Source organism: Oryx dammah, unplaced genomic scaffold (genome assembly GCF_014754425.2).
Source record: "Oryx dammah isolate SB20612 unplaced genomic scaffold, SCBI_Odam_1.1 HiC_scaffold_25, whole genome shotgun sequence".
NCBI classification, from domain to species: Eukaryota; Metazoa; Chordata; class Mammalia; order Artiodactyla; family Bovidae; genus Oryx; species Oryx dammah.
The window spans coordinates 86,403,455-86,411,536 of NW_024070209.1; the positions used below are offsets into that span (position 1 = coordinate 86,403,455).

General features: G+C 54.6%; 1 protein-coding gene across 1 annotated transcript in view; it reads right to left on the minus strand.

Moving 5' to 3' along the window:
- Positions 1–6,776, minus strand: part of HPCAL1 (hippocalcin like 1) — a 118,417-nt gene extending 111,641 nt beyond the window's left edge. Inside the window, exon 1 of the mRNA XM_040224934.1 lies at positions 6,448–6,776. The gene's annotated coding sequence lies outside the window, so the exon portion shown is untranslated. The remainder of the gene's footprint in view (positions 1–6,447) is intronic.
- Between the last annotated feature and the right edge of the window lie 1,306 nt (positions 6,777–8,082).

Below are 8,082 nucleotides of genomic sequence, written 5' to 3' on the forward strand. Positions count from 1 at the left end.
GGAAGAGCCTGATAGGCTACAGTCCATGGGGTTGCAAAGAGTAGGAGAACAGTGTGGAGATTCCTTAAAAAACTGGAAATACAACTGCCTTATGACCCAGCAATCCCACTGCTGGGCATACACACCAAGGAAACCAGAATTGAAAGAGACACGTGTACCCCAATGTTCATTGCAGCACTGTTTATAATAGCCAGGACATGGCAGCAACCTAGATGTCCATCAGCAGATGAATGGATATGAAACTGTGGTACATATACACAATGGAGTATTACTCAGCCATTAAAAAGAATACATTTGAATCAGTTCTAATGAGGTGGATGAGACTGGACCCGATTATACAGAGTGAAGTAAGCCAGAAAGTAAAACACCAATACAGTATACTAACGCATATATATAGAATTTAGAAAGATGGTAACAATGACCCTGTATGCGGAGAGAACAAAAGAGACACAGATGTATAGAACAGTCTTTTGGACTCTGTGGGAGAGGGCGAGGGTAGATGATTTGGGAGAACAGCATAGAAACAAGTATAGTATCATATAAGAAACGAATCGCCAGTCCAGGTTCAATGCAGGATACAGGATGCTTGGGGCTGGTGCACTGGGATGAGCCAGAAGGATGGTATAGGGAGGGAGGTGGGAGGGGGGTTCCGGATGGGGAACCCGTGTACACCCGTGGTGGATTCATGTTGATGTATGGCAAAACCAATAGAATACTGTAAAGTAAAATAAAATAAAATATAAGGAAAAAATAATAAAGTTGTTAATTTAAAAAATCTTTAAAGACTGAAGTAGGAATTTAGTGGATCAAGTCTGGGTGGGAGGAGAAGGAAGACACCGTGTCCACTGGCCTGCCTCACCCTCGGAGTCCCACTTCCAGCCTCCCAGGGCCCCCACCTGCCTCCAGAAACACGTCATCCTTTAGCTCAAATAGTGCTTCTCCCCAGGCCTGGGGCCAAGGCAGGAGCTGGTCTCCAGGCACCTGTCAACTCCACCAGCTCATTGGATGGTTTCCCCACCCCACAACCACAACCAAGCTCTCTGGACAGGGATGAAGCCCAGGCCTAGCTTTCAGAGCCAGGCTTGGAGCAGGGCTACAGGAGGTGTTTAGCAGTGGGCTTCTCTGGTGGCTCAATAGGTAAAGCGTCTGCCTGCAATGCAGGAGACCCGAGTTCAATCCCTGAGTCAGGAAGAACCCCTGGAGAAGGAAATAGCACCCCACTCCAGTACTCTTGCCTGAAAAATTCCATGGATGGAAGAGCCTGGTGGGCTACAGTCCATGGGGTTGCAAATAGTCGGACACGATTGAGCAACCTCACTTTCACTTTTCACTTTCACTGAAGAAGAGAATGAACCTGGGGGGTGGTGGGGGTGGAAAGGGAGATGAAGAAATTGAAAAACTGACCTGAGGACAGCGTGCCTGCAGCAAAGGAATGCAAGCCGAGCTCCAGCCTGAGGGATGAGGCTTGGGAAGAAGAGGCCTGAGGGTGGGGAGAGGGGTAGGGCAACCGGGGGCTGATCCATTAGATGGGTGGAGAAAGAAGGGAGAAGGGGCCAGAAACACAGGATGGGGTGGGAGGTGTGGAGGGACTCTAGGCTCTGCTGTGATGTGTGGTAGCACGGAGCACTTCAAACCAGTCCATCCTAAAGGAAACCAACCCTGAATACTCACTGGAAGGACTGATGCTGAAGTTCCAATACTTTGGCCACCTGATGTGAAGAGCTGACTCATTGGTTAAGATTCTGATGCTGGGAAAGATCAAAGGCAGGAGGAGAAGGGGACGACAGAGGACGAGATGGTTGGATGGCATCAAGTTCATGAACTTGGGCAAACTCCTGGAGATGGTGAGGGACAGGGAGGCCTGGTGTGCTGCAGTCCACGGGGTTGCAAAGAGTCGGACACGACTTGGCGACTGAACAACAATGAAGTGTGAAGCACATGCAACAGCATTGGGTCAGAGCAGTGGAGAGCTCACCGAGGTGACAGCAGGTGCCCGACCAGGGGGACACCTCCCTTGCTGAAGGGGACACACAGCAAGGGAAGACAGTGGATAACAGGGTATTCCAGCAATTGGGGAAGACTTCCCTGAGAGGAATGACACATCCCTCAAAACTTTATTCCTGTGTCTAGGATCATGGCAGCTTTATCCAAGGAGTAAGAGTTGAACAATCCTTAGTGTTTCTTAGCCAAGGGTCAGAAACCCGTCACTAGCTCCTCAAAGAAGACTTCTCATCTAATGAGGCAGGCCCACCCCAGTCTCCTGGCTTCCTGCCAACTTGGGTTGTACCTGAAACTATAAAAAGAAACAAATACCCAGAAAACACAGCAGCTGGATTAGCAAGTTGGGGGTGGGGGTGAGGGGTGCACTGGGATTATGAAGGAATACAAGTACAGCAAGTGAAAGTCGCTCAGTCGTGTCCGACTCTTTGCAACCCTATGGATTGTAGCCTGCCAGACTCCTCTGTCCATGGGCTTCTCCAAGCAAGAATACTAGAGTGTGAAAAAAATAAAAGAATACTGGAGTGGGTAGCCTAATCCTTCTCCAGGGGATCTTCCCAACCCAGGAATCGAACCAGGGTCTCCTGCATTGCAGGCAGATTCTTTACCAGCTGAGCTACCAGGGAAGCCCCTATGAAGAAAAATGAAAAGGTAAAAAGAAAGCATCTTGGCCACCCCAATGCAGCAGGGGAGGGAACCTGAGGCCTTTCAGAAAGTGTCTTTACTTAGTCACGTGTCACGAACACCAAGATGTGAACCTTTGCCTCTGAAATTCAATTTGACTTGAAATGACACAGCCAAGGTGAGGCTCTCAGAAAGGATTCACTGTGCTTTTCAGATGATTTTTTTTTTAATTCTTTAGACTTGCACCTTGCTCAGTGCCTAATACATGTTCCACCTGTCAAACTGTATGGATTACTTGAAGTTACATGAAATACACACTAGTAGATTCCAACGCATTTTTTTTCTTCTTTTTGGTGGAAAGTGATTTGAAAGAGTTTTTTTCCAGGGGGCATGAGGCACCAAAAGACCCTAAGTCCGCTCTGCTGTCTCTATACATGATTACCCTCTGTCATCCTGATTGGAAACTGAGCCCAAAGAGAAGAGGATAAGACTGAGGTGCACAGATGCGCAGCCTTGCGGGTGGGCATGAAAACATACAAGGAACCCGACGAGACTACAGGAGAATGGTGAGTCCCAGAGTAGAGCGTGATTAAGCCTCCAAGCGTTCTCTTTCCCCAGCACAATGACATCAGGGGCTGACAAACTAGCAAAACACACATAATCCCCCATCAAGTCTGAGCTGGCAACTCATAAACTGGAAGCATCAACCTGCAACAAACAAGCACAGTTTAGTTCTTGCTGGAACGCTAAATTCTCATACAAACCCAATCCTCAACCTAGATAAAATGTCAGCTGCCGAGAGGCTTACTCTCTGGTGTCAAATAAACTCTGGGGCTCCTTATTAATTTAGTATCCTGGATTATCAGACCGTGGCACTTCACCACTTCCAAAGGGGCAAGGCAAGGTCTTATCATAAGTAAGTTTGGGGGAAGGTCTGTTGGAGGAAGGGGAAGACAGACTACTCCGATGCACAAACACTCACCATCATATTTCATGGGAATGTTGAAATTATGTGTGCGGAGCCCTGAGGGCGGGAATTGCAAGCCCTGGGTGACACCCCTACCTCTGCACCAGACGAAACTCCACAGAAGCTCCAGGTAGAAAGGAGGTTTGGTGAGTGCAAGGTGGGGGCTAGGGAGTGTGGGCCAACGAGATCCCACTCCTTAACCTTCTGTTTTTCTAATTCTGCACAGCCCTGCGGCCAGAAAGGGACTTTAGGAGAAATCCTGAAGGAATTTGTTCAAGCTTTTTATTTGTCTTGGAGTCTCTCTCGAGAAGGGCTTGTTGAAAATGAGTGGGTCATTGGCTAGTGTTGGGGCAAATCTCTGTTCTTCTGGGCATCTGACTCCCAAAGCCAGGTCTCCCAAATTATTATCACACATTGACGTATGCTTCCCAGCTTACAAAAATCGGAACACAAATGGAGCAGGCAAGTCAAGAACATGGCACCACATTCCATGGCAAGGAGAGGCAGAGTCCCTGGCCTTCCTTCCAACACATTATCCAATAAAACCTCAAGAGCTCAGTAATTACAGGCGCTTTCAAAAGTGAAACAGAAATAGATCTAAGTCCATAACACTGGTTTCCTTAAGACAAAGGCTGGTTTTAACTCGGGGGGAGGGGGAAATCCCAGCTTTTAGTCTGTCTTCTGAGCAGACAAAGTCAGACTGATTTTTTTTTAATATTATTGTTGAAATCTGATTATGGGGATGAGAATACGATTCAGATCAAGAGCCCTCTTCTCCTCTAGGATATAAAATCTTTTTATGGAAACACGAAAAGCAGGTTGCATTCTAAGTGTGCTCCTGACACGAACTGAGGATGACAAATTAGCTTATTATTTGGTTCCCCTGGCCTGCAATCACTGTGGAGATCTCAGGGCTTGGGTCCCAACGGAAGGCAGACCAAAGGAACTGAGCCAGAGGTTTCTGCTCCTGTGTCATAGAAGCCTGCGGAAGCTTCCTTGAGAACACCAGCCGAGAGCATCAGACACTTGGAAAGGCAACCGGACCCAAGCGCAGCCTCTGCCCACTCCATGCCAGCGTTTCATTTTGAGAACCACATGTACCATGAGGTCAGCTGCTCCCTTGGTGAAAGTTGTTTTTTGGCTTTGTGTTTCTTTTTTTTCCCCCCGTCTGAGAAGGGTCCAGAGAGGAAGAAACCAGAGATGAAGGGGAGGAATTCCGGGCTATGGCAGAAGGCAGGCGGCAGAGCAGCCCCGGCCAGCTCGCCCTGCTGGATCTGAGCAAGCGCTCTGGTGTGGCTGGCCGGACTCCGCCTGAAAGCGAATGCTGGTTAGAGCTGCGTGCACAGTCACTGCAGTTCAATGAGCAGCAGGTTTGACACTAAACATTAAAAATTAAGGCGTGGAACTAGGAGAAAAGAGTCCCACGCAGACCCTCAGCTTTCTGCACAAGGCTGATCAGAGGGAGAAGGGATATGGGGGGGGGGCGGTGTGCAGAACGTAGGGCGTTCGATGTCAGAGCCCAAGGCAGGACTCGCCATCCTGACAATCATGCTCCTCTAGGGGGGAATGGATGTTGGCGGGGAGGAAAAGAGGGCAGCCTTCCGCGTGACCAGGCCTGGTCAGGGATGCCCCGGGAGCCCGAGATGCGTCTCTGCAGGGAGTGCCACTTTCTCACCGCTGGGCTCCCAGATGGCAGATCCGCACGCCCCCAGGGAGTAGGCACTTGTTGAACAAAAGGGCTCCTGACTCCCGCAGCCTCTGCTTTCGGCCAGGAGAGGGACCCCCGCTCGGGCGCGCCAGGCTTAGCGGCTGGAGAAGGGCGGGCGCCCGGCGCTGCGCGCTTCTGCACCTTACAGGCGGCGCCGGCCCAGAGCAGCGGCGGGGAGACGGCGCAGCCGGCCGCCTAAACTTTCTCGGGTCTCCGAGCTTCGTGGTTAAGTTAGGGCGGCGGGAGAAGCACACGACACACGGGGCGGGGTTTGGGGAGGGGGGTGGAACAGGAGCCTCTCCCAAGATAAAGGGGGAAAGAAAGGATTTTTTTTAAGTGAGATGCTAATCCAGTTAACATAACACCTACTGTGTGCCCGGCACTCGGCCGAACGAGAGCGAGCTTCGGTGTTTCTCATTTTAACCGTCACGACAGACCCTGAGGGAGGGGGGAACTGTCCCCATTTGATAAGAAAACCGCGATCCGGGATGGTGGCGTATCGGGCACAGGCGGCGCGGGCGCGAGTCTCCGCGATGCCCCGGCTCCTAACTCCGCCGCAGGGCTCTGCCCGCCGCCCCTCCGCCTGGGAAGGGGCGAGCAGATGGCCGCCGCGCCGGCCCCCTCCGCTGGCCAGAGCGCACAGGCGATTCACGTGGGCCGCGCGGACCTGTCCCCGGGTGGGGGTCGCCCGGCTGTCCCCGAAGCCCGGGCTAGCCACCCCCCACCCCCGGCCTCGGATCCCTGCTCTGTCTGTAGCTCCGCACTGCGCCGGCCGGCCGGGACCCGCGCGGCTCTGCGCTCTGGTCTGGTCCGCCCACGCCCACCTTGCCCATCCGCACCCCGACACGCACAGCCGCTCACACACGATACACACTCCGCGCACCGGTCCCCACCAGCAAATGCGCCCCGACACGATTCCACAAACGCACCCCAAAATGTGCCGATTCCAGCTGCACACACGGATGCCCCACGAAGACACGCCATTCCAGGGACACACCGCCGTACTCAGTCAACCACAACTCCACAGCGCAGAGAAACACAATCACCGCCGGCACACAAGCACACACACGCACACACGCACACACACACACGCAGAGAGCCCGACCGCAGCACACGCCCCGTACCACCCGGAGCCCAACCCCTTTCCTACCTGCTCCGTCGCAGGACTCGATCTGCTGAGCTCCCCGAGCCCAAGTTCCGCGCCGCCGGCGCTGGGGGCGGGCACGGGCCGCTGCGAGGGACTGGCGCGCCGACGCCGGGGAAGGGGTGCCTATGAGCGCGGGCCTCCGTGCGCCCGCAGCCGCCGCGTTGGCCCTGCTCTCATCGCCTCGCGGAAAGACAAAAGGAAGCCGGCAGAGAGGGAGGGAGCGAGGTGGAGGCGCCCGCGCGTCCGCAGAGCCGCCTGTCCGCCGCCTGCAGTAGCCGCGGCGCGCCCGCCAGCCCCGGGAAGGAAGGGGACGCGAAGGCGGGGCCCGGAGGCGGGGAACGGAGGCGGGGCGCGAGCTCAAGTTTCCTCCGGACCCGCCCCCGCTCGACCCCGCCCCTCCATTTATCCCCGCCCACCAACCTACGGCGATCCCGCCCCCGACTCTAACCCCGCCCCTTTCTGGCCCCGTCGCGCCACGCCTCCGCCCTCTCCACGCTGGCCCCTTGCTGCCTTGACACGTCTCAGCCCTGAGTGGATCTCGAGGCAGGGGGCGGAGCCAAGCTCCAGCCCCTCCTTTCTAACCTTTGGCCCCCGGCCTGAGAGTGTGGTAGAGGCCTGTGGGGCGGTGCCCGGGAGAGGACCGCCCCGCGTCCTCCCGGGTTCTTTGCCAGGAAGTGTGGCCCCGGTGGCCCAGGAGGGGGAAAAAGCCTCTCAAGTCGCCTCAGGCCGCTGGCCAGGCCCCTTCTGGTACCACCCCCCTGCCCGTTCCGCAAGCAGATGGCACCAGCCTTCCCGCGCCTGGTTCAGGGAAGGAGCCCGGGGCCCTGGCGGAGGGAGGCCTGGGTTCCAGTTCTGGTTGCCTTTGCTGACTCGAGGCCGTTTGGACAGGTCCATGGACTCCTTCGGGCTTCCCTGGTGGCTCAGCTGGTAAAAGAATTCGCCTGCATTACGGGAGACCTGGGTTCGATCCCTGGGTTGGGAAGATCCCCTGGAAAAGGGAAAGACTACCCACTCCAGTATTCTTGGGCTTCCCTTGTGGCTCAGCTGGTAAAGAATCTGCCCGCAATGCGGAAGATCTGGGTTTGATCCCTGGGTGGGGAAGATTCCCTGGAGAAGGGAATGGCTACCCACTCCAGTATTCTGGCCTGGAGAATTCTATGGACTGTAGAGTCCATGGGGTCACAAAGAGTCGGACACAACTGAGCGACTTTCACTGACTTGGACTCCTTCAGCCTCGGTTTCCCCACCTGTAAAATGGACAGGAGCAGGCTTCTTCCGACCCCTCACTCCCTGACATTCAGTGGGTCTTCGGCCTCTGCTGAAGAAGGGGCTTGGTTGCCACCTCATCCTCTGGGCTAAGAGCCCCTAGGTCTCAGGGGGAGGTGGACCCGTGTTTCCTGAAGACTTTCCCGTCTGCCTGCCATGTGGTGAGCAGCTAACAGGCAAAAATGGGGGTCTGTGCCTCCCAAGGCCCCTTGCCAGTGGCTTCAGAAAATCTGGGTTCTAGAAGAGCAGATATGCACACGCCCCCACCTCTACCATCACCGCCTACCCCAAACATCCCCGAAGAAAGGTAACCACAGAAACAGCCATAAATGTGGAGCTGGGCCTTAGTGTTAGGCTGAGACAAACTGTCTT